We start from the raw sequence: 26,536 nt of genomic DNA, 5'->3' as shown, positions 1-26,536 counted from the left end.
CAACCTCCAACTCCTGGCTTCTGCCTCCGCCTCCAAAGTAGCTGGGACTATAGGCATCCGCCACAATGCCCAGCTATTTTTTGGTTGTACTTGTCATTGTTGTTTGGCAGGCCTGGGCTGGATTTGAACCCGCCAGCTCAGGTGTATGTGGCTGGCTCCTTAGCGCTTGACCCATAGGCACCGAGCCATGATGCTATATTTTTTAAAAGAATTTATTCTGGCTTGGTGTCTGTAGCTCAATGGTTAGGGCGCCAGCCCTGTACACCAGGGCTGGTGGGTTCAAACCCAGCCTGGGCCTGCTAAATAAACAACAACAACAACAACAAAATAGCCGGGTGTTGTGGCAGGCACCTGTAGTCCCAGCTTCTCGGGAGGCTGAGGCAAGATAATCACTTGAGCCCAAGAGTTTGAGGTTGCTGTGAGCTATGATACCACAACACTCTATAAAGAGTGACAAAGTGAGACTCTGTCTCAAAAAAAAAAAAAAAAAGAATTTATCCTACGCCAATATTTATAAGCAGCATTATTCACAACAGATAAATGTTCATTAATAAAGAGAAAGTCGTGGAAAGAAACTGTTTCTCCCTCAGCTGGACATTCTAGTGTCTACCTGTGGTACCTAGAATTGCACAGACCAGTCAAAAGCACAGGAGCCAGCCTGGGAAAAGCCCGTGAAAAGATGGCCAAACAGGAAGAGGAAATGAACTTGGGTCTTTGATGTCACTGCCCAGCTGCTCAATTAACCAGCATTAAGAGTCACCCTACCCTGCAATAGTAAGTGTCTGTTTAAGTTATTGGGTTGACTTTTCTGTTTCCTGAAGCAGTAAGCCTTCTCACCAATAATACTTACTGACCTACAAAGTTTGACACACCATGAAAATCAAGCAGCAATGAAAAACAAATTCTCAGGCAGTGCCTGTGGCTCAGTGAGTAGGGCGCCGGCCCCATTTACTGAGGGTGGCGGGCTCAAACCTGGTCCTGGCCAAACTGCAACAACAACAACAACAACAACAACAAATAGCTGGGCATTGTGGCAGGCGCCTGTAATCCCAGCACTAGGGAGGCTGAGGCAAGAGAATCACCTAAGCCCAAGAGCTGGAGGTTGCTGTGAGCTGTGATGCCACGTACTCTACTGAGGGCAACAAAGTGAGACTCTGTCTCTAGAAAAAAAAAAAAGAAAAGAAAAGAAAAACGAAGTCTGATCTTAGTAATTAAACTAAAAGGCAAAACAAAATACGCTACTCTTGTCATTAAAACACATGAAATGCTTTAGGGCAGATAAAAAACAAGGGTAAAAGGAAAGTGCTAAGTAGATGCATACACTTAGCAATTCAATAAATAAACCTGGCCCCAGAAGCTATCCTGAAATGAACCAATTATGCTTCAATTCAGAAATAATAATTAGGAGAGGATGCAGTCTTTATGCTCGAGACCACAGGGAATCACAGAACCCTATGGTCATATCATTCCCATGTGACCAAGGAAGAACCTGAAGCACAGAGCTGACCCACTTGCTCAAAGCCACCCTGTGTGCTCGCCCCTCTTCACTTGGCTAACTCCTACACATACATCCCTCAGCTTGCACCTTAAATGAGTGTTGATGGCGTCCTTAGAGAAAGGCTGCTCTTGATGTGTGCAGACAAGGCACAGAGCTCTTGCCACACTCCACCGCACTCCTGCTCTATGCAGCACTTTGCACACTTGTGATAATTTCACATTTGTCTTCTCACAAGAAGGCACATGACCAGTCCTGTCTGCCACTAGATGGCATTTTCAAAGCTGAGCAGACGGACAGCAGGTACGCAACACCTTACAACACAGGCAGTCGCAGTCCTCAGGTGCTGTGGTCTTGTCCTGGACCACCACGGCACAGCAAATAGCACAATAATGGGAGTCACAGGAATGTTTCAGTTCCCAGTGAACACAGGAGTTATGTTTACACTATATGTGGTCCACTAGGTATAGAGTAGCTTAGGTCTAAAGAACAATATGCATACTTTAATTTTAAAGTACTTTACTGCTAAAAATGCTAACACTCATTTGAGCCACCCACAAGTCCTTATCTTTTTGCTGGTGGGGAGTCCTGCTACTGACTAGTCACGGATCACAGAACACCAGAACAGACAGAATAATACTGAAAACATCTGAAATATTGCAAGAATTACCGAAATGTGAGTCAGCGACATTCGGTGAGTGAGCACAGGTCCTTGGCGAAATGGTGCCGGCAGACTTGCTCCATGCAGGGTTGCCACAAACCTTCCATTTGTAAAAAAGGCAGTATCTGAAAAGCCCGCTAAAGCACAAGAACACGAGAAGGTGTATCCGTACAAGGCTGGAAGCCAAGCAGAGTCTGCATAGGGCTGCAGAAAGGGAGGACTGTGAGGCTGTGTCTCTCCAAGTGGTCTCCAAAGGATAATCAGGAGAAAGAAGAGGTAAGGTGCCCAGAAGATGGAGCATGAGTATGTATACAGAGAGAAACTGTAGGGGAGACTAGAGTTGGATGTTGAATCACCCAAAAATGAAGCTTGAGAGGATGATTAGGTTCTGTACCCACAGAAATCAACACAGGCTTTACACAGGCTTCTAAAATAACATACCAACAATGGACATGACTGAAGAACTTATCGTATGTCACTAAGCACTTCCCATGGATAATTTCATTTCATCTTCACAACAACTCTAAGTATTGTCAATCCCACGAGGAACTAGAAGGCCAAGATCATAGACAGCTAGTAAGTAAATGGCATAGCCAGGCTTTGGCTCCAAAGCCTATGCTCTTAATCATAATCTAATTTATGTCTGGTTTACATGATATGATCTTAGATAGCTACATATAACTCAAATAATTATGCTGATTCTATTAGAAAAGCTGGACATTTAAAGGAACCTTGTATCTTTTCATTAAGCAAATCATGAACATAGATATTTCATAAACTGGGTTTACTTAAAATGAAGTATATAATTACTACTCAGTAGACTTTTATACATGAATACAAAAGGAATATTATTCCAAGACAAAAAAATGCAGTGTCCTGACTGATCATAGTAAGCCAGACATAGATTAGACTGTGGTTATTTATTTGAGATGTTATCTTACTGGACTGAAATAATGCCCCCCACTTCAAGTGGCTGCTCTGTCACCCAGGCAGTGGTCAGATCATAGCTCACTGCAGCCTAAAACTCCTGGGCTCAGGCGGCCCACCTGCCTCAGTCTCTGGAGTCACTGGACTACAGGTGCCCAGCACCATTCCTGGAGAGTGCCAGCAGTTTTAAGAACATGATCTCACTTCTTTCTTGCTCAAGTAATCCTCCTGAGTAGCTGGGACTACAAGTATGTGGCATCACACCTGGCTAGTTTTAAAAAAGTTTTTAGTAGAGACAGGGGTCTCATTGTTGCCCAGGCTGGTCTTGAACTTCTGGGCTCAAGGGATCCTCCCACCTTAGACTCCCAAAGTGTTGGGGTTTACAGTACGAGCCACCCTGCCAGGCCTTGTTTCATTTTCACAGCCAAATTTTCACATGTGCTAACAAAGGCACAAAGCGTTTAGATAAGCTGCTCAAGGTCATCTGGGTAGAAAGTTGACAGAGCCAGGATTCACACTCAGCCAGGTCATTTCTGCCGCCGGGTAGCAATGTCTACTGAGCCGAGAGGTGCCTAGAGATGATCTAGAGTGCCTACCAGTCAATCTCACAATTCAGGGAGACTTGCAGGCAGGTGAAGGATGGTTTGGATGTCCCTAGGTAGGTGACAGCTCACCAGGGCACAGACCCCACACTTGCTACTCTCTAGGCAACAGCATCCTGTGATCACTTTGACTCATACTAGAGACTCTCTTTTTGAGAAATATTGAATTTCCTCCATAACTAAATTCAAAACAGACAAAACAAGAACAAGGTAAATGCCTGCCTCTATGCACTGAGGTGTTCAGGCATTATACACTGGTGGGAGGTAGGAAAAGAGAAGTCTGGTACACTTCCTGTCATTGGTGCCAGAGCTAACACAAGATAATAGGATTTTGGGCGCTCCTTTTGATTGCCATTGTTTTATAGCCTCCTCTCCTGCATTTCAGTAGGGTAAAGGATGACAACAGGAGTCAGCAAACTTTTTCTATAAAATGCCTAATATTTTAGCCTTGCAGGCCATGAGGTCTCTGACACAATTATTCAATGCTGTACACAGAAAGTAGCACTCACGGCACACGGGTGGCTGAGTGTGGCTGTGTTCCAATACAGTTTACAGACACAGAAATCTGACTTTCATATAATTTCTACATTATTATTCTTTTTGTCTTTTTCAACTACAGTACTCAGCAAGGTCTGTTTTACAAGTTACACAAAAACAGATAGTAGGCTAGACAGCCTGGCAATCCTACATTTTTTTTTCTTTCTCTTTTTTTATTTTTGGAGCCAGAGTCTCACTCTGTTGCCCGGGGTAGAGTGCCATGGAATCATAACTCACAGCAACCTCAAACACCTGGGCTCAAGTGATCCTCCTGTCTCAGCCTCCTGAGTAGCGGGGACTCTAGGGGCCCGCCACCACACCTGACCAGGTTTTCTTTTTTTAGTAGAGACAAGGTCTTGCTCTTGCTCAGGTTGGTCTCTAATTCCTGAGTTCAGGCAATCTACCTGCCTCAGCTGCCCAGAGCTAGGATAATAGGTGTGAACTACCATGCCTGGCCTTGGCAACCCTACATTAAGTCAAAGAAGTACTATGGGTCAGAAGAAAGAAAAGGGAAGGTAGTGAGCATGTGGCCCTTTTCTTGACCCATTCTAGTGCCATAGGTTCAGGAAGCCTTTTTTGACCATCTCACTCAGCTTAGGTGTCCCATTTTTGTATTCATACTGACAATTGGTCCTATCTCTATCTTAGCATTTACTATAATATATTGTGATGGGTAACATATACAACTACAATAGAATCTCTGTAAGTTGACTCCCCAGGTGCTGTATAAAAGACTGGTCAACAGGGCGGCACCTATGGCTCAGTGAGTAGGAAGCCGGCGCCGTATGCCGAGGGTGGCGGGTTCAAACCCAGCCCTGGCCAAACTGCAACAAAAAAATAGCCAGGCGTTGTGGCGGACGCCTATAGTCCCAGCTGCTCGGGAGGCTGAGGCAAGAGAATCGCATAAGCCCAAGAGTTAGAGGTTGCTGTGAGCTGTGACACCACGGCACTCTACCCGAGGGCGGTACAGTGAGATTCTGTCTCTACAAAAAAAAAAAAAAAAAAAGACTGGTCAACACACAGAGGAGGTCACCATAAGGAGCTAGGCCTACTGTACTGATTATGTACATGTGGTGCGTGTCTGCTCTATAAAAATAAGGTCAATTTAAGGAAATGGTCATTGTACCAGGGTGAGAAATTATGGACAGTCTACTATATTACATACCCATAGTAATTAAAATTTTAAAAAATACTGTGCTGGATTACTGAATCATTTATCTCTCCCCAGTCACAAGGGCAAGCAATACTTTTGTTTATTTTTTTTATCTCTACATCTCTAGCTGCCATGGATACTCAAAAACAAACAAACAAAACCCAAAAAAACAATGGGATAGGGATGCTGAGGCAAGAGGCTCTGTTGAGCCCAAGAGTTTAAGGTTGCTGTGAGCTATGATGCCAAGGCACTCTGAGCCAGGCGACAGAGTGAGACTGTCTCAAAACAAACTAAAAAACAAACAAAACGAAACTTGAGAAAGGAGGGAAGGAAAAGAAGAGAGGAATAAGCTCAGAAATCCATATCTTTATACAAATACTAGGTGTCAGCTCAAGGTCTTAACAGTGGTTCAATAACAGACCTAAGAAGTAAAACCAGCAGTTCACTCGCTTCTTACATTGGTGAGCAACCAGACCCTGTTTATAACCTCTACACACAGCACCAGTCATCCATCTATTCTCTGTCCTTGTGCCTCCCTTTAGGCCAGGCATGTGACCACCCTGTTTAGACTAACATGGATAAGAGTCATCCAGACATAAATTTAAAATGACTATAATGTCTCCAGAAAGGTTTCAGGGTACTCTAGGGTCCTGCAGAACACAAATGGAAAAACTTTCCTACAACATGGACCTCAAAAGTAAATGATAGTAAGACTTAAGAATTTTGGGCGGCGCCTGTGGCTCAGTGAGTAGGGCGCCGGCCCCATATGCCGAGGGTGGCGGGTTCAAACTCAGCCCTGGCCAAACTGCAACAAGAAGATAGCCGGGCATTGTGGCGGGCGCCTATAGTCCCAGCTGCTCGGGAGGCTGAGGCAGGAGAATCGCGTAAGCCCAAGAGTTAGAGGTTGCTGTGAGCCGTGTGACGCCACGGCACTCTACCCGAGGGTGGTACAGTGAGACTCTGTCCCTACAAAAAAAAAAAAGAATTTTCTCAGATGGCACCTGTGCCTCAAAGGAGTAGGGCGCCAGTCCCCTATGCCAGAGATAATGGGTTCAAACCCAGTCCCAGCTGAAAACTGGAAAAAAAAAAAAAGAATTTTCTCTTGGCTCGGGGCCTATAGCTCAGCGGCTAGGGTATCAGCCACATGCACCAGAGCTGGCGGGTTCGAATCTGGCCCAGGCCTGCCAGACAACAACAGCTACAACCAAAAAATAGCTGGGCGTTGTGGCGGGCGCCTGTAGTCCCAGCTACTTGGGAGGCTGAGGCAAGAGAATCACTTAAGCCCAAGAGTTTGAGGTTTCTGGGAGCTGTGACGCCACGGCACTCTACCAAGGGTGACACAGTGAGACTGTCTAAAAAAAAAAAAAGAATTTTCTCTTAAAAAAAAAAAAAAAAGTTAGCTTCAAATCATTTAAAGCCACAACTACCAGACATAATAAGGAAATCTAGATGGAAAGTTTACCACATAAAAAGAAGAAATAAAAGAAGCAATCAGGCATAAAAGAAGAAATTAGTATCTGTCAATCCCACGTGGAGGGCTCAGAGATGACCCTCTAATGCAGAGCTGTTAACCTTTCCTGTGCCATCTGCAGAAAGCCAAAGCCCCCTTCACAGAATGTTTTTGAATGCAATAAAGTTACATGCCTAGTTTTAAAAAGGAAACCAGTTGCAGTAATGACTAAGCCACATTATTACCCCCAACACTTCCTGTCTTCTTCCCCTGCTTATTTTCCTGCCTAGCATTTGTCACTATCTAACCCACCACGCACTGTCTTTTCTACATGTTATCTCATGCACCATATGCCTCCTCGTCCAGAATCTAAGTTTCACGAGGGCAGAGATGTTTATCTGTTTTATTCACAATTTATAAAACTTTAAAAATGCTTGTTATATCAAAGATGCTTGATAAGTATTTGTTGGATTATTAAATGTACCTTCTGTCTCCAGAGAGCTATTCTCTAAGATTAATCAAAGGCAGTTCTGCCATTGTCTTAAGAAAGACAATGTGCAATACTTCATAGTCACTAACACCTTCTTGGTGCACACTGGAAACCTGTAAATAATCTAATTCATCCACACTAAATTTAATATCTAGTAACTGAGAACAAAGAAATGGCATGATATAGAATAGTTCAATGCCCGATGTTAGTCAGCCAACAAACTCAACCACCCAGGCCCCTGGTTAACTTTGGCTGAAGCTTTTGCCTTAAAGCACAGTCTCTCTCTCTCTTTCTCTCTCTGATACTGACAGTCAGCCAGACTTCCACTGGACCTGAGTAGACTCATTGACAACAATTAGCTACACATTTTTTTGCAACAAGTTTCTAGGATTTCCAGCTTCTTGTCAGGGTAATTCCTAAATAGAGGAAATGATTTCCTTAAATCTTAATCACAATAAACTAAAAGATTAACAAGAATTTAAGCCCTAAGACTTGACGGGTTGCCCATATTGTTTGTCTAACAGGAAGGAAGCTTAAAGCCAAGACACCTAAAACCACCGGAGAACATAATGTCTGCCATCTGCATGCCCTTACATTTTAAGTATACTAACAAATTGAGAAGGGAAACCAGCAACCAAAAAGAGAAAGGAGAGGAGGAGAGGAGAGGTTAATACTAAGGTCAGTTAATATGAAAGAAAACAAGAGTCTCAGACTGTTTCACAACTAAGCACACAGCCAAACCCTAACAGGTGGCTAAGACAAATGTCAGCTCTCCAATCTCACTATCTGCCAAAAAGCGAGGTGAAGAAATGCACCTTTTTGAGACAGTCAAACTCATCTTCCTGAAATATACCTTTTTTTTTTTGTAGAGACAGAGTCTCACTTTATGGCCCTCGGTAGAGTGCCGTGGCCTCACACAGCTCACAGCAACCTCCAGCTCCTGGGCTGAGGCGATTCTCTTGCCTCAGCCTCTCGAGTAGCTGGGACTACAGGCGCCCGCCACAATGCCCAGCTATTTTTTGGTTGCAATTCAGCCGTGGCCGGGTTTGAACTCGCCACCCTCAGTATAAGGGGCCGGCGCCTTACCGACTGAGCCACAGGCGCCGCCCGAAATATAACTTTTTAAAACTGGTTAGACATCAGACTTTTCCATATTTGTGCATCTGTATATATATGGGGCAAGGAGATGTGAATAAAGAGGTTTCTTGTTGTTAATATTTTGAGTGCTAATAAAGCAGCAGCAGCTGGTAGCCACAGTGACTGGAAGAAAGTTCCACACCAATGAATATATTAACAGGATTTCAAGCTGAAAAGGGAGAGAAAAGCATTTTCTCCTATGCTTGGCTCCAGCTCCATGGGAAAGTTGCATCAATAACCAACTGCAGATTTCACTTGTTACAGCCAGAGGTCACAGTCCTAATCCTCAGAGAGGTGCGGTTCTTTTGAACTAAGAAGGTAAAAACTGTTAAGAATTATGGTTATTACTTACAGTGCTGCTGGTTTATAACTGCACCTAAAAAGAAAGCCCACAATCACAGAGAACTTACATTCTACTCTCTCTTCCAAAACAAAGGTTTTCAAATGGTGTTATTTCAACATTATAGTTATCAGTGAGGTTCTTCCCACCCCAGTAAGCTTTCTGAAAAAGGTAGTATGGGCCGGGCATAGTGGCTCTCACCTATAGTCTCCGAACTCTGGGAGGCCGAGGTGGGAGGATTGCTTGAGATCAGACCAGCCTGAGCAAGAGCAAGACCCGTCCTTACTAAAAATAGAAAAATTTGGTTCAGCACCTGTAGCACAGCAGCTAGGGTGCCAGCCACATACACTGGAGCTGGTGGGGTCAAATCCAGCCTGGGCCTGCCAAACAACAATGACAACTACAACCCCAAAACAGCCGGGCATTGTGGCGGGCGCCTGTAGTCCCAGCTACTTGGGAGGCTGAGGCAAGAGAATCACTTAAGCCCAAGAGTTGGAGGTTGTTGTGAGCTGTGACGCCACAGCACTTTACCCATGGCGACAGGGTGACAGGTTGAGACTATGTCTCCACTGTCCCCGTCCCCCCAAAAAATTAGCCAGGTATTGTGGCGGGTGCCTGTAGTCCAAGCTACTTGGGAAGCTGAGGCAAGAGAACCACTTGAGCCCAAGAGTTTGAGGTTGCTGTGAGTTAGGCTAAGACTTACATAAGTGTTATCTGTGTGTCTGCACAGAAGGAAATGCTTAGGAAAAGATCAGGAAGAATATCCACCAAACTCTTTAACAGTGTTTTCGCCTGGGGAGAGGGAGAGAAGCTTCAGGGGACTGAGCGCGTCACACCCTATGTATGGCTGGAGTATTTTACTAATAAAAGAAAAAAGGATTGGGTGATTCTGTGAACTAAAGTGAGAAAAAAACAAAAGACAAAAACTGGGCCTGATACTAAATAAAGAATGTTAATGACAGAGCAGGAATTTGACCATGAGATAACCTACTATCTACCACATCTCAATGTAGTTTTGAGTTGAGCTACGATATTAATGTGAACAGGAAAAATAATTACAACAAAAGATAAGGTTTCTAGAGTGGTCTAAGTATGATCAAAGTACACAAGTCCCATTATCTAAGAGGACTGACAGTTTATTTTTTTTTAGAAGTAGAGTCTCACTTTATCGCCCTCAGTAGAGTACCACAGAGTCACAGCTGACAGTAACCTCCAACTCCTGGGCCTAGGCGATTGTCTTGCCTCAGCCTCCCAAGTAGCTGGGACTACAGGCGCTCGCCACAATGCCTGGCTATTTTTTTGTCGTTGTTGTTGCAGTTTGGCTGGGGCTGGGTTCGAACCCGCCACCCTTGGTATATGGGGCTGGCACCCTACCCACTGAGCCACAGGCGCCGCCCAGGACTGTTGAGTTTAAAATGTACACTTCTGGCTCAGCGCCCATAGCACAGTGGTTACAGCGCCAGCCACATACACTGAGGCTGGTGGTTTGAACCCTGCTGGGGCCAGCTAAACAATGACAACTATAACAAAAAAATAGCCAGGCGTTGTGGCGGGCACCTGTAGTCCCAGCTACTTGGGAGGCTAAAGCAAGAGACTCACTTAAGCCCAAGAGTTTGAGGTTGCTGTGAACTATGATGAAACAGCACTCTACTGAGGGTGACATAGTGAGACTCTGAGTCAAAAAAATAATAATAAAAAAAATAAAATGTACACTTCTAGCTGGTGGCTGATACCTGTAATCTGAGCACTCTGGGAGGCTAAGGCAGGTGGATTACTTGAGCTGAAGAGTTTGAGACCAGCCTAACAAGAGTGAGACCCTGTCTCTACTAAAAATAGAAAAATTAGTCAGGTATTGTGGCAGGTGCCTATAGTCCCAGCTACTTGGCTGAGGCAGGAGGATCACTTGAGCCCAAGAGTTTGCTGTGAGCTATAGCGGCAAGGCACTCTAGCCTGGGGCAACAGAGTAAGACTCTTGTCTCAAAACAAAAACAATGTACACTTCTGTGTCTTCCTCTCCAGTGAAATGTGCTGCAAACATTTTTTGTTCTTCCTCTACTGTAAAATGGCCACACTTCTGTTGGAAGTATTTAACTCTAATTTTGAAACCCAACCACCTTTGACAGCAAGTTCAACAGCATTGTCTGAAGCCAACTAATTATGCTGCAATTAGAAAGACGTTTTATCAACCAGAGACAGAGGACAAGAGACCCAAAGGATGCTGGTTGCTCACTGATCCAGAAAAAGGAATGCAAGTACGGCTAGGGTGAGTCAGCAAGTAGCTAGGAGATTTTGAAATTAAAAGAAAAGTCACATGCTGAAGAAATGGGTAAACAATCCAAAAGAAATCCAAAGAGCATTTAAATGTCAGGCATTAGAGGACTTTTTTTTCCACTCTGAGATATGAGTTATATACAATAAAATGGGCCAATTTTAACTACATCTTGGTAAGCTCTGACAGATTTATCCCTGTGAAATTACTACCGTATTCAAAATATAAAACACTTCCATAACTCTGAAAGTTTTCTTGTGTTCCATCCCAATGAATCCTCTCCCATCCTGGCTCCAGTTAACCATTTTTCTGTTAATACAGATTTTATTTGACTTTTCTAGGATTTCACAGGAACAGAATCATAAATATGAGCTCTTGAGTGTGAGGCGTCCCTTCATTTGGCATTATGTTTTCAAGTTTCATCCCCGCTGCCCCAGGTATCAGAATAGTCCATAGTATGGACCACATTGTATATTCATTCATGTGCTGATGGACAATGGGTTGTTTTGGTTATTTTGAACAAATCTGCTGTTACTGTGAACATGCCAGGCACCAGAGGCCTTGACAATTTCAATTTCCTCATTCAGCAATGCTCATATGCCCTCAGTACACCACAGCTCTGACCCTTACACTGGCCCATGCACAGCGGGAAAAGCAATTATTTATCCAAGATATACATATGACGGACCCACAGGATGCCCACTGCTCAGGCACTGATGACATCACAATGAACAAGACAGGTAGGATCCCTCTCCTGGTAAAACTCACAGTCTGAGGGGAAGGAACATCATTTCAGACAGGATATGTAACCGGAAAAGAGGTAAAAGTTAAATAATACAAAAGTGACTAGAGGTCTAATTTGGTGGTCAGAGAAAGCCTATCTGAGCAGAATGAAATGACACAAAAGGGCATCTCAGGCAAAGAAGTACAAATAGAAAAGCCCCAGGGAGAGACTGGACCTCCCCTATTCCAGCGAGCATCAGAAAGGAGGCCAGGTGATAAGCGAAGCAGCAGGCAGAGGCCAAGTGCAACAGACCTCAGAGGCCACGCTAAGGAGTCTGGCTTTTACTAGAGGGAATTAAACAGGAGAGTAAAACAATCAGATCTGCATTTCAAAAAGGTCTCTCAGCCTGCTGTGCAGAGAAGTGTGTGGGCAGTGTGGAAGTTAGTCAGGCAGTTAGTTAGGTGGCCTCTGCATGATGAGGTGAGAGCTGGAGATGCCTGGGCTACAGGGTGGGCAAAGGAAACATGAACAGGTGGGGACAGTTTACATTCAATACTTCTTACAAATGGACTAGATGTGACAGGAGACAAAAAGAGAAAAGGAGAATCTAGGATAATTTCCTAGGTTTTGGGCTTAGGCAACTAGGTGAATAATAGTTACCAATTAGCGAGATAAGAAAAATTGAAGGTAAAATAGATTTGGAGGTGTGGGGAGAATCTAGAGTTCGGTTCTAGTCACATTAAATCTGGGATGCTGACTAAATGTCCAAATGTAGATGTCAAATACACACCTGAAATAAAGATATATATGTGTGTGTATATATATATGTACATATATATAAATTAAAAAGTATAAATAGGCATTTGAATATATGAGTTTGGACTTAAAAATCAGTGCCAGACATATAATTATTATCTGAAGCTAAGAAGGGCACGTTTGCTTTTTTTTTTTAGAGACAGAGTCTCACTTTGTCACCCTCTGTAGAGTACCATGGTGTCAAAGCTCACAGCAACCTCCAGCTCCTGGGCTTAGGCAATTCTCTTGCCTCAGCCTCCTGAGTAGCTGGAACTACAGGCACCTGCCACATGCCTGGCAATTTTTTGTTACAGTTTGGCTGGGACAGGGTTCAAACTTGCCACCCTTGGTATACGGGGTTGGCGCCCTACTTACTGAGCTATAGACGCCACCCAGCACATTTGCTTCTAAAAGTAGTACAGCCATGTCCCATACACAGACATGTTGATTAGTGACACATACACGTGGAGCTGCCCCACACAGGTGTGACATACTTTCATCTCTCATCGTATATTTTTATTGTACCTTCCCTAAGTTTAGGTATGTTTAGATACACACATACTCAGCCTGGTGTTACAGCATGTACAGGCCAGAGACAGAGAGCAGCAGGCCACATCACAGAGCCCAGCTGTGCAGCAGGCCATACCACCTAGGTCTGGGTAAGGACACTCAGTGACATTCACGTGACAAATTGCCTAACAATGCACTTCTCAGAATACGTTCCTGTCATTAAGTGATGGATGGCTACACACACACACACACACACACTCCTGACACTATACCCGATTATGACAGATAAATAGGTCCTGTGACTCCAAAACCAATTCTACATAGAATTGGGAAGGAGGTTGGTAGGAAGGGATAAAATGTATAATGAACACATATATAAAAAGAGCAGGGCGGCGCCTGTGGCTCAGTGAGTAGGGCGCCGGCCCCATATGCCAAGGGTGGCGGGTTCAAACCCAGCCCCGGCCAAACTGCAACAAAAAAATAGCCGGGTGCTGTGGCGGGCACCTGTAGTCCCAGCTACTCGGGAGGCTGAGGCAAGAGAATCGCTTAAGCCCAGGAGCTGGAGGTTGCTGTGAGCTGTGTGAGGCCACGGCACTCTACCGAGGGCCATAAAGTGAGACTCTGTCTCTACAAAAAAAAAAAAAAAGAGCAAAATGCTAAACTCAACTATTTTTCAAGATTAAATAAGATTTCAAAGAAATTTTGTGTTTGTATTATGTAGTCTTTGGACTATAAAACCCCAGGGATACATTTTTATCTGTCTCTGGGAGAATTTCAGGAAAAAAGCTGGCGAGGCATCAGAATATACGACAATGAATCAGCAAATAGGTATAGTTTACACGCAGATCAGACCATATGCCAACAGCTATGGTGATTACAAAGAGACCGAGTAGCACAATGGTTAAAGACACGGACTCAAATACAGATTTCAGACAGACCTAGGTTCAAATCCTACCTCTGCTACTTACCAGCTGTGGAGGTAGAGACTCTTTCAGGTACTGTGGAGACTGAAGTGCACATAGACACTTATGCACAGTCCCTGAATAATAACATTTTGACTCTCAACATTGCTGTCTGGAGACATATAAATTTATAAAAAGATGACATAAGTTGCATATAAAAAAATACTGAACATGGGCTTGGCGCCCATAGCTCAGTGGTTAGGGCCCTGGCTACTTGTACTGGGGCTGGTGGGTTCGAACCCAGCCTGTGCCTCTAAACAACAATGACAACAGCAACAACAAAAATAGCCAGGCATTGTGTTGGGTGCCTGTAATCCCAGCTACTGGGAGGTTGAGGCAAGAGAATTGTTTAAGCCCAAGAGTTTGAGGTGGCTGTGAGCTGTGACGCCATAGCACTCTATTGACATAGTAAGACTCTTGTCTCAAAAAAAAAAAAGCTGAACATGGTTGGTAGGTTGGCAGGATTGTTCAGGGAAGCCCTGAAATTTGGACTAAAGAAGACTGATATGTAGAAACAGGAAGACTTTTAGTTTTCCTTTATTTTTATTTTTATTTGAGGGGAAATACTTAAAGAAAGGAAAGAAGATAAATCAATGTAGAGACAAAGAGACCTAATATTTACTGAAAACTTACTGAGGATTCTTGTCTGTCAGTTCCTTTTTTTTTTTTGAGACAAGAGTCTCACTTTGTCACCCTCCATAGAGTGGCATGGTGTTACAGCTCACAGCAACCTCCAGCTCTTGGGCATCACAGTAGCTGGGACTACTGGCACCTGCCACAATGCCCAGCTACTTTTTTGTTGCAGTTTGGCCAGGGCTGGGTTTGAACCCGTCACCCTCAGTGTATGGGGCAGCGCCCTACTCACTGAGCCACAGGCGCTGCCCTGTCAGTTCTTTTTTAAAACAGCTTCATTTAAATATAATTTACATGCCCTACAACTCATCCAGTTAAAGTATATGATTCAATCATACACTTTTAGTACATTCCAAAGTTGTGTGGCACCCATCACCATAATCCACTTTAGAAACATTATACCCATTAGCAGTCATTCCGCACTTCCCCTGAACCTCGCCTGCCCCTGGCAACCCATAATCTGCTTTCTGTCTGTGGATTTGCTTGTTCTGGATGTTTCACACAAAGGGAATCACACACTATGTGCCCGGCTTCTTCCACTCAGTGAGATGCTGCTGCTACGTAGCACTGTTGGTCCCGCACTCACTCACTGTGTAGACAGATCACACTTCACTATCTGATGGACAGTGGACATTTGGGGTTTTTCCACTTTTCGGTTATCATGAATAACGTTATGAACACTTACATGCAAATTTTCATTTTGGTATACGTAAGTATACCTAGGAGTGGAACTACTGGGCCTCGCAGCTAAACTCTGTTAAATCTTTTGAGGAATGCCAGACATCTTCCAAAACAGCTGCTTCATCTTCCACTGTCATCACACACTTGTTTCTTTCTGTCTGATATTTTAACTGCAGCCAGCCTAGTGGGTGTGTAGTGGTATCTCACTGGGGTCTTGATTTGCATTTCCCTAATGGCTAATGACGCTGAGCATCTGTCCGTGTGCTTACTGGCCATTTGTATGTGCTCTTTGGGGAAATGTCTATTTGGACCAGTTTCACAGAAGTGTAACATAGGCACTTGCTTCATGGTGCTCATCACCTTTCTGGATCTCCATATATTATCTCATTTGCTCTGCAGCATGGCACAGTGAAATATGATTACTGTCCCCATTTTACAGATAAGGAAACAGAGAAGTTGCACACCTTGATCAAGATGGACAGTGTCTGCCCGATCTGGGCATCTCCAAAGCCCACAGTCCTTGCTCTGGGCCCTGCTGAGCCTGAGCAGAGGTATTGGCAGGTCTGTGTAGGAACAGCAGGAGACAGAGCAGATAGCTGGGGAGGGGTGCTTTAAACTGAATCTCTTTTTTTGCCTTCACAAAATTAAAGAGGCTTAAAATTTAATAACAATAACAATGTTTAAGATAAGGACTATATACTATTATACTATACTATATAGTATAGTATATTAGACTATATGCTAATATACTATATTATATAATTATACCTTCTTGAAACTGGGCAGTATTCTGCCATACAGCTGTATCATAATTTATGTTTGGATATCTTGATAAAAAAGTCTGCAATAAATGGTCTTGCATATAAAAAAAAAACAAACCAAAAACTGAATCACAAAGGCAGCTGTGGGTCATGGGAATTGTTCTGACCCATGTTGGATAAACAAATACCCTGAACATATTCAACAGTTAGTTATTAACTAATTGACCAGTGAAAGTATCCAGAGATCACCTAAAGAACACCTTATCAGTTAAATTAGTGGGACTAACAAAGATCCTCAGCCCTGTGCAAACTCTGCCAGAAACCTTAACAACAGAAGCAAAAGGCTGCAGATTATAATCTCTATTTGCTTTAGGTGAGGATTTTTTTTTTAATGAATGAAGAAAACAATAATCACCATTAATCTACTTCCTAGCATGGCCGTTAAAATTTTGGTGAACTTCCTTTTTTTTTTTTTTTTTTGAGACAAGGTCTTGCTCGGTTGCCCAGGCTAGAGCACAACTGATGTTACCATAGCTCATTGCAACCCCAAATTCCTGACTTCAAGCAATCCTCCAGAATAGGCCTCCCAAAGATTAGGGGAGTAAGCCACCATTCTCGGCCCCTTAAGATCTTCTAATTGTGGGATTACACCTGCGGTGCATCTTACAGGGGTATATGTGAAACTTAGTAGATGTGGAATGTAAATGTCTTGGCACAATAACTAGGCAAGTGCCAGGAAGGCTATGTTAACCATTGTGATGAAAATATGTCAAAAGGTCTATGAAGCTAGTGTATGATGCCCCATGATCATATCTATGTACACAGCTATGATTTAATAAAAAAAAAAAAAGATCTTCTAATTGTGTTTATGTGTGTATCTAACATGCAATGCATATCTTCTGTTTTGTTTTATCACTCATTAAATATTGCATCATGGGCTAGGTGAGGATCTTAATGCTGGAACTAATCCAGTTAATTCTAACATCTCTGGGCAAGTTATCATCCCTTTTCATACTTTCAAATTGCTTAATGATTTTTAAATCTAGAATAAGAGTCTGGAGGACGGGCGGTGCCTGTGGCTCAAAGGAGTAGGGCGCCAGCCCATATGCCTGAGGTGGTGGGTTCAAACCCAGCCCCAGCCAAAAAAAAAAAAAAAAAAGTCTGGAGGAAAAGGTAAGCAGAGGATAGAGAGCAGATTAAAAGGCCAGCAAAAGACCTGTAATCCAAGCACTGTGGGAGGCCAAGGCAGGAGAATCCCTTGAACTCAGAAACTGGAGACTAGCTTACAAAGCTATAATTATAGTATTCATGTCAAAAGAGAAAAAGCAGCGCTTAATAGCAATTAAGAGCACACAGATGCTGAGGACGAGTGTACATGTGTGGGAAAGTGTTTTTCGACAATTCCTCCACCCTGAGTAACTCTGGAAAGGAGTCTCTTCTGTATCTTGTACCTTAGTCCTCTCACTGTCCCATGTGAAAGAAACTATTCCGTTTCCTGACTTGTCAGCCAAATAAGTTTGATTCATGTTTCAAAAGAGCCTCATCACCAGAAAGAAAATGTGCATTTTAATGAACATTACAATTGCCTGGGGCAGGATTATCTTTTTTTTTTTGAGACAGAATCTTGCTTTGTTGCCCTGGGTAGAGTGCCATTAATGTCACAGCTCACAGCAACCTCCAACTCTCGGGCTTAGGTGATTCTCTTGCCTCAGCCTCCCGAGTAGCTGGGACTACAATCACCCACCACAACGCCCGGCTTTTTTTGTAGTTGCAATTGTCACTGCTGTTTTAGCTGGCCGGGGCCAGGTTTGAACCCACCACCCTTGGTGTATGGAGCCAGAGCCTTACCCATTGAGCTACAGGCGCCGCCCATGGGGCAGGATTATCTTGCAACCAGATTGTCCATCCAGAGTTCCATCGTCCAATAGGGTAGCTATCAGCTATATGTGATCACTGAGCACTAAAGATTGAGGCTGGTGCAACCAAGGAACTATATTTGTAACTTTTTATTTAATCTTAATGAATTTCAATTAAAAAACTGAAATGCTGGAAAATTCTTTTATGTTAATTACAGTTTGAAATAACAGTATTTTAGATATACTGAGTTAAAATAATTATTAAAATTAATTTCAGCTGTTTCTTTTTCCCTTTTTAAAATGTGGCTATTAAAAAATTTCAAAGTACACATCTCCATGAATATACTGAAAGCCATGGACTGTATGCTTTAAATGGGTAAACTGCATGGTATTCAAATTACATCTCAATAAAGCTATTTGTTCAGAGTACACTGTATCTCCAATGTGTTTTTATTTCTCCATTTCTAAAGTTATAATGAGTTAGTTACAGTAATAAAGAGAAACGAGGAAAAAAGGAAAAATCACATTTGCTTCCTGTCTGTATCATGGCCTTTGTGACAGACCTATTTATAAAACAAAGCAGGTAAAAATTTGAAACTAATAAAAGAGAATCAGGTCAGACACTGTGGCTCACACCTGTAATCTTAGCATTCTGGGAGACCCATGAGGGTGGATTGCTTGAGCTCAGGAGTTGGAGATCAGCTTAAGCAAGAGCGAGACCCTGTCTCTACTAAAAATAGAAAAATTAGCCAGGTGGTGTAGGGGGCGCCTGTAGTCCCAGCTACTCGGGAGGCTGAGGCAAGAGAACCGCTTGAGCCCAAGAGCGATGTAGACTCTGTCTCAAAAAAAAGAAAGGAATAGGCTCGGCGCCTGTAGCTCAGAGGCTAGGGCGCCAGCCACATACACCTGAGCCGGCAGATTTGAATCCAGCCTGGGCCTGCCAAACAACAACGACAACTAAAATCAAAAAACAGCGGGGCACTGTGGGGGGTGCCTGTAGTCCCAGCTACTTGGGAGGCTAAGACAAGAGAATCACTTAAGCTCAAGAGTTCAAGAGTCGGAGGTTGCTGTGAGCTGTGACACCACGGCATTCTATTGTGGGCAACATAGTGAGACTCTGTCTCAAAAAAAAAAAAAAAAAAAAAAAAGATGAGAAGAGAATCATCTTTTTTTTTTTTTGAGACAGAGTCTCAAGCTGTCGCCCTGGGTAGAGTACCATGGCAACATAGCTCACAGCAACCTCAAACTTGGGTCAAGTGATTCTCTTGCCTCAGTTTTTCTATTTTTAGTAGAGACGAGGTCTCACTTTTGCTCAGGCTGGTCTCGAACTCATGAGCTCAAGCATTCTACCCATCTTTGAAAGGTTCTGGACCCAAGGATAAAATCATTCTGAGAAGTGAGATGAAAGGAAAACAGAGATCCAATTTACACAGTTAAAGTGACCTTCATTCCAAGAGTGCAAGTGGGGTAAGATTCCAGACCAGGGAGAAATCCCACGTGGGCTATGGCAGACAGGGATTTAAAGGGTTAGGGCAGTCAGGATTGGTGGCATTCCTATTTCCTGGGAGGGACATGAGTCTGACCTTCTCTGGGCGGGCCATGAACTTGACCCTTCTTGGGCAGGCCAACTTTCTTTAGGCAGGTATACCTGCTATATCAGTCTTGGCCTCCCAGAGTGCTAGGATTACAGGAGTGAGCCACCGTGCCCAGCTGAAGAGAATTTCTTATAGGAATTAACTTCACTAGTTGTAATACATTTCAGAGTATTGGAAAATATTCCAGGTGAGGATGAGGGGAAAAATCAAATGAGGAAACAAAAAAATCTGTTAGCACCAGGGCTACAGTGAAGAGGAGTAGGAAAGTTAGGCAACAAGTTAACACCTGAGTATAAATAAATGCTGAGTAAATACGGAATAGGATGTTAGAAGAACAGATAGATGAATGAAAAAGCAACCCTGGAACAGAAAAGGAAGGACAACTGGACAGAAAAAAGAGATTTTAAAACATTTTATAAAGTCTCACAATTGTAAAAGATATTTATATATGTTCAACCCACATAACATCAGGTTACCTATCTGGGAAGTTTACAACCCAAGGACAAGAAACATCACAGACAAATGCTTGGGAAAAGAACCTACAGAAGAGAGGGATCGCAGAGAATATGAGACTGGAGTTTTTATTAGCCCAGGAGCTGGAGGTTGCTGTGGAGCACGTTAAGAAGTTGAGATGTGGGCTTGCTCCTGTAGTTCAAGCAGCTAAGGTGCCAGCCACATACACTAGAGCTGGTGAGTTTGAATCCAGCCCAGGCCTGCCAACAACAATGACAACTACAACCAAAAAAATAGCCAGGCGTTGTGGCAGGCACCTATAGTCCCAGCTACTTGGGAGGCTGCGGCAAGAGAATAGCTAAAGCCCAGAAGTTGAGGTTGCTGTGAGCTGTGATGCCACAGCACTCTACCCAGGGCGTCACAGTGAGACTGTCTCAAAAAAAAAAAAAAAATGTTGAGATGTGCTGTTAATATCAGGAGGCACATGGTAAGAGGGATGGAGCTCATCCAAGGGTCATGTAAGGCCTATAATTGCCTTTTGATTATTTGAAGACCACGAATCATCAATGAGACTGAGGTAGGAATGTGCTGCTCCCGAACCACGCTTGGAGAGAAAGCAATTATATTCTCATAACTGTAACTGGGCACCCACAGGAAAACCAGATCAGTTCAAAGTGAATGGCAACCAAGACAAACTTAATTTAATGCTACGCATATCCCCCAGAGAAGGAAAAAGAAATGCTGCAAGGAATTCTATGGAGCCATAACTTATCGAATCACTTGTGCTATTTACATAGTAAGGACTTCACAAAATGCTATATCAGTAATGGCAATTTCATAAACGGAGTAGTCTGCTGCCTGACAACCTCCCTCATCATCTATTAATGGTAAATAGTAGGCTCCAACTGCAGCAGCCTTCACCACCAGCAGGAACTGCCTTTGCAGAAAACAAGGAGGTATAAGAGAATTAAAGGTTCAACTAAACCTATTAAGGAAAAGAAATTAGAAAATACAACCAATTTTCGGGCAGTGCCTGTGGCTCAGTGAGTAGGGCGCCGGCCCCATATACTGAGGGTGGCAAGTTCAAACCCGGGCCCGGCCAAACTGCAACAACAAATAATAGCCGGGCATTGTGGCAGGTGCCTGTAGCCCCAGTTTCTCAGGAGGCTGAGGCAAGAGAATCGCCTAAGCCCAGGAGCTGGAGGTTGCTGTGAGTTGTGATGCCACAGCACTCTACTGAGGGCGACAAAGTGAGACTCTGTCTCTAAACAAACAAACAAAAAAAAAAAACCCAACCAATTTTCTCTTCATAATCAATAAGAGTATGAAGAGAGCAATCACTGGCTATTGAAATATCACAGTAGAACATCTGGAAGGTACAGTCTGGAGAGAGAGGCAGGAGCAACCACACAAGAACTGAAGCTAGGTGAAGGCGGAGAGGGTTCATGTGAGAGTGTGACAGGGAGTTCTGCCACATACTGTACATGTGGATGATGATGACCATGACATGACTCACACACTACTATGTGGTAAACTATTGGAATATTTACTGACTGACCTGCACAAACATACTTGACTTTCTCAATAAAGCTTTCCCTGACATACCTACACCCCCCACAGTGCTCACCACCCTGCTCTGGAACTGGTCAGATCTGTCTCTACTGCTGGAGAGCACAAGATACCCTCTGCATCTGGCATGAGGCTTGGCACATAGCTGGCTTTCAATAATTGCTAGTTAAAATAGTGGATGAGACTATGTCTGGTGGCTCATGCCTGTAATCTCAGCACTTTGGGAAGCCAAAGCAGGAGGATGGTTTGAGGCTGGGAGTTTGAGACCAGCCTGTGCAACAAAGCAAGATCCCATCTCTTAAAAAACATTTTTTTTTTTTTTTTTTGTAGAGACAGAGTCTCACTGTACCTTCCTCAGGTAGAGTGCCGTGGCAACACGACTCACAGCAACCTCTAACTCTTGGGCTTACACGATTCTCTTGCCTCAGCCTCCCAAGCAGCTGGGACTACAGGCGCCTGCCACAACACCCGGCTATTTTTTTGTTGCAGTTTGGCCGGGACTGGGTTTGAACCCGCCACCCTTGGCATATGGGGCGGGCGCCCTACTCACTTAGCCACAGGCGCCGCCATTAAAAAAACATTTTTTTTTTAAATTAGCTGTGCATTGGGGGAGGCACCTGCAGTCTCTTAGAAGGCTAAGGCAGGAAGATCACTTGAACCCAGGAGTTTGACGTTGCAGTGAGCTGTGATGATGTCACTACTCCAGTGTAAGTAACAGAATAAGACCCTATCTCTAAAAACAAACAAAAAAAAGTGAATGAAGGTCTTCCACCTGTGCGAGCTATCTCACCTGAAGCATGAGGTTCTTTGTTCTAGTGAAAGAAGTAACACTTGAACTGAATTGTGATGCACATCAAATTGCTGTGTTGAAGGCCTAATGTCACCTAGTTTGGAGACAGTGCCTTAGGAGGTGATTAAAGTTAAATGAGATCATAGGGTGGGGCCCTTATCTGACAGGACTGGTGCCTTTCTTTCTTTTTTTTTTTGCAGTTTTTGGCCGGAGCTGGGTTTGAACCCACCACCTCTGGCTAAATATGGGGCTGGTGCCCTATTGCTTTGAGCCACAGGTACCGCCCGGTGACTTTCTTTTTTAATTCTTTTTTTTTTTTATAGACAGAGGTAAAAAAACTTTGTTGTCCTTAGTAGAGTGCCATGGAGTCACAGTCACAGCTTTTTTTTTTTTTTTTTAGAGATAGAGTCTCACCTCCAGCTCTTGGGCTTAGGCAATTTTCTTGCCTCAGCCTCCCGAGTAGCTGGGACTACAGATGCCCACCACAACACCCAGCTATTTTTTTCTTGCAGTTTGGCCAGGGCGGTATATGGGGCCAGCGCCCTACCCACCAAGCCACAGGCGCCACCCAGGACTGGTGCCTTTCTAAGAGGAAGAGACAGTAGAGCACATGCTGTCTCTGAGGACACAGTAAGAAGGTAGCCCTCTGCAATCCAAAAAGAGAGGCCTCACCAGAAACTAAGCCTGTTGGCACTTTGATATTGGACCTTAGTCTCCAGAACTGTTTGAAAATAAATGTCTGTAGGCCACCTAGCCTGTGGTATTTTGTTATGGCAGCCCAAACAGACCAACACAATATTCAAACTTGAAAATGGGTGCTCTTTTTGCCTTGTTGACAGTTGTTAAGATGTACAGGCAGGGCCAGGCAAGGCTCTCACCTGTGATCCTAGCACTCAGGGAGGCCAAGGCAGGTAGAAGGCCTGTACACTGGGGTTCAAGACCAGCCTGAGTAAGAGTGAGACCCCCGTCTCCACTTAAAATGGAAAAACCAGCCAGGCACTGTGGCAGGCGCCTGAAGTCCCAGCTACTAGGCAGGCTGAGGCAAGAGGATCTCTTGAGCCCAAGAGTTTGAGGTTGTTGTGAGCTATGACTCCATGGCACTCTACTCAGGGTTACAGAGTGAGACACTGTCTCAAAAAAAAAGAAAAAGAAAAAAAGACGTGCAGGCAGGAGCTCTTTAGTACCCAATGATAAGATGGTGCTACCTGCAGGACATCAAGGCAAAGTCAGTACTAATCCTTTGAAGGTAGAATAGATTTCTCAGTGTAAGTGGATAGATTAGGGTAGGGCCTACAAAATACAAGCTCGAGCTAGTTATGACAGATCCAAGAGTCACATGCTATGAGATTGTGGTAAAATTGCTGCATTATTGGTGCTAATTTTTCTGTTGTTCTTAGTACCCAAAACATTTCCTTTCACTCTGCAGGCTATCTCAGTCATGCCAGGGAAGAATCAGGAGTTGTTTTTGTCCTTGCTCATTAAAGGGGAGACAGAGTGCTCTCACATCAACATGGTATAGTGATCACAATCACATAAGAAAATTCTGAGTGGACACCTTCTGGGGGCAAGAGATGACTGCAAGAGGGACTTTACCTAACAAATGCAATCAGCGTAACCTGGCTTATTGTACCCTCAATAAATCTCCAACAATAAAAAAAAAAAGAAAATTCTGAGTGAAAGGTGAAACTCAGTGTCCCGGCAACTTCATTCATTCAACAGATAGCTACCAAGCACCTACTGTGAGTTTGACCCTATTCTAACCACTGGGGATACAACTGTGAACAAACCAGCAAAAGTCCTGGCCCTCAGGGAGTGTTCATTCTAGCTAGGGCAGGGGAGAGTCTAACAATCAACATAATGGATGAGGAAATTCCACAGTAAGGCTCAGCGCCCGTAGCTCAGTGGTTAGGGCGCCAGCCACATACACCAAGGCTGCGGGTTTGAACCCAACCCGGGCCTGCTAAACAATGACAACTACAACAAAAAAATAGCTGGGCATTGTGGTGGCCGCCTGTAGGCCCAGCTACTTGGGAAACTGAGGCAAGAGAATCGCTTAAGCCCAAGAGTTTGAGGTTGCTGTGAGCTGTGAGACCAGAGCACTCTACTGAGGGTGACATAGTAAGACTGTCTCAAAAAAAAAAAAGAAAAAAGAAATTCCACAGTAAGTTAGAAGCTGAGAAGCAGGAATGATATGGGGAGGGGACCTTATGATATGGGGAGGCTTCCCTGGGAAGGCGACTCTTGCACAAACAATATGAGGAAGAGTGAAAACGAGCCATGCCTCTGCACGGCAGAGGTAGCACAGAGACCCAACAGATCATACCTGACATTTTCAAGGGAGAGCAAAGAGGCCCATGTAATCGCAACAGGGTGACTTAGTAGCAGCAGCAGGTAGTCCAATTGGGGTGCTGGGCTAATGGGTAAGGAGTCATTTCGCAAGACTCCAATGGGCTAAACCTGGAAGGTAATACTCCCTTAAGGAGAAGCCGTTTTAAATTGTGAAATCTTTTTGTATTTTGTTTTGGGCTGCAGAATTCTAGCACCTGGCAAAAAGGATCACGTGAAGCCTAGTCAAAGCTTGGTCATCAACTGTTAATACTCACATATCCAGAAAATGTAGTTTGTTAGAAGAAACAAAAGGCCTATTTAACTAAAAGAGCTGCAAATTCACCACGGCTTTGGGAGATCTATAAAGATCCACCATTTTGCACATGGAGAAACTGAGATACAAAGACAAGACTATCTACATTTTTTTTTTTTTTGGTAGAGACTGAACCCGTCACCCTTGGTATATGGGGCTGGCGCCTTACCGACATCGAGCCACAGGCGAAGGAAGGGAGGAATGTTGCTCTGAGAAAACCCAAACAAGAGATCTTCTCACCCAGACCCCTTTCTACTATGCCTGTTCATGGTCCATCTAAATTGGACAGGCTTCTGTCAGGTGCCAACCAAGGGTGCTTACAGGCACACCTCCTCCCGGGAAGGGTATCGTAGCAGTGTATCTCAGGGTCCAACCAAACATCTACCATGATGCTCACCCACCTCTCCAGTGCTGACACTCAACAGTAATCTCTAACTTCTGAGTACTGTGTTACTTGTGATCCACCTAGAAGGTTACATTCTGGATGTACTGCAGAGGTAGAGAGGCAAGGAAAATGTATATACATTTAAAATCACTACTGAAAAGATGACTAGGCGATAGTATTAAAGACAACTTTGGAGGGAAAAAATTACCAGAACCCCAAATGTCTCAAAATAATGATTTCATTTTCACATTATCTTCCAGTCTCTGTTTATATGCCCATGTTTTAGAGGCAGTATGCATAACATTTTGACCCATCGTAAACATTTCCCCACATTTCGACAGCTCTCCTAATTACTAGTTTTTATTGTTGCTTAATACTCCATTGTATTAATAATTTTCTAAACTTTGTTACAGGAAAATTATAACATTTATGTAACAGCATCAATGCCACCTACAAATATATCATCCTCATTTCCCAAGAAGCTCCAAATGTGTATAACACAGAAAAGAAGCAAAAGGACCAACTCAATATTTGCTTATTTATTCAACATTTACTTACTGGATGTCTACAAAGTGTCATTAATCATTAGGGAACTGCACATTAAAGCCTTAAGAAATGATAATTTTGTGACTAAAGTTGAAAAGGCTGACAAAACTAAATGTTGGTGGAGACAGACAGCAACAGGACTTTTGTATATTGCTAATATTATTGTGGTTGCATAATAATATTAGCATTAATGTACTCATAGCTTAAATCAATACATGTTTATTATCTCACAGTTTCTGTGGGTCAGAAGTGCAAGCACAGCTTAGCTGGATTCTCTGTAAGTACCATCAAGGCATCTGGTGGGACCACTGAGATCCATGGGGACAGGATCTATTTCTCAGCTCCCGTGCATATCGGCAACATTCAGTTCCTTGTGGGCTGCTGGACTGAGGGCCACAGTTCCTTACTGGCTGTGGATGTGAAGCTGTCCTTTCCATAGGCAGCTCCCAATGTGGTAGCCTGCTTCTCCAAAGCCAGCAAGGGATAGTCTACTCACAAGACAGGCGTTGCAATCTCATATAACAAAATCACGTGCACACCACCATGCACATCCTGTCACCTATACCCTATTCCA

At 43.7% G+C, this 26,536-nt stretch overlaps 1 protein-coding gene across 3 annotated transcripts in view; it reads right to left on the bottom strand.

Annotated features, from left to right (window-relative positions):
• Positions 1 to 26,536, bottom strand: part of PACS1 (phosphofurin acidic cluster sorting protein 1) — a 166,975-nt gene that overhangs the window by 116,692 nt on the left and 23,747 nt on the right. The window lies entirely within an intron of this gene.

Source organism: Nycticebus coucang, chromosome 14, assembly GCF_027406575.1.
Source record: "Nycticebus coucang isolate mNycCou1 chromosome 14, mNycCou1.pri, whole genome shotgun sequence".
Lineage (NCBI taxonomy): Eukaryota > Metazoa > Chordata > Mammalia > Primates > Lorisidae > Nycticebus > Nycticebus coucang.
The sequence above is the reverse complement of the archived record's forward strand: the minus strand, read 5'-3'. Positions and strand labels throughout refer to the sequence as shown.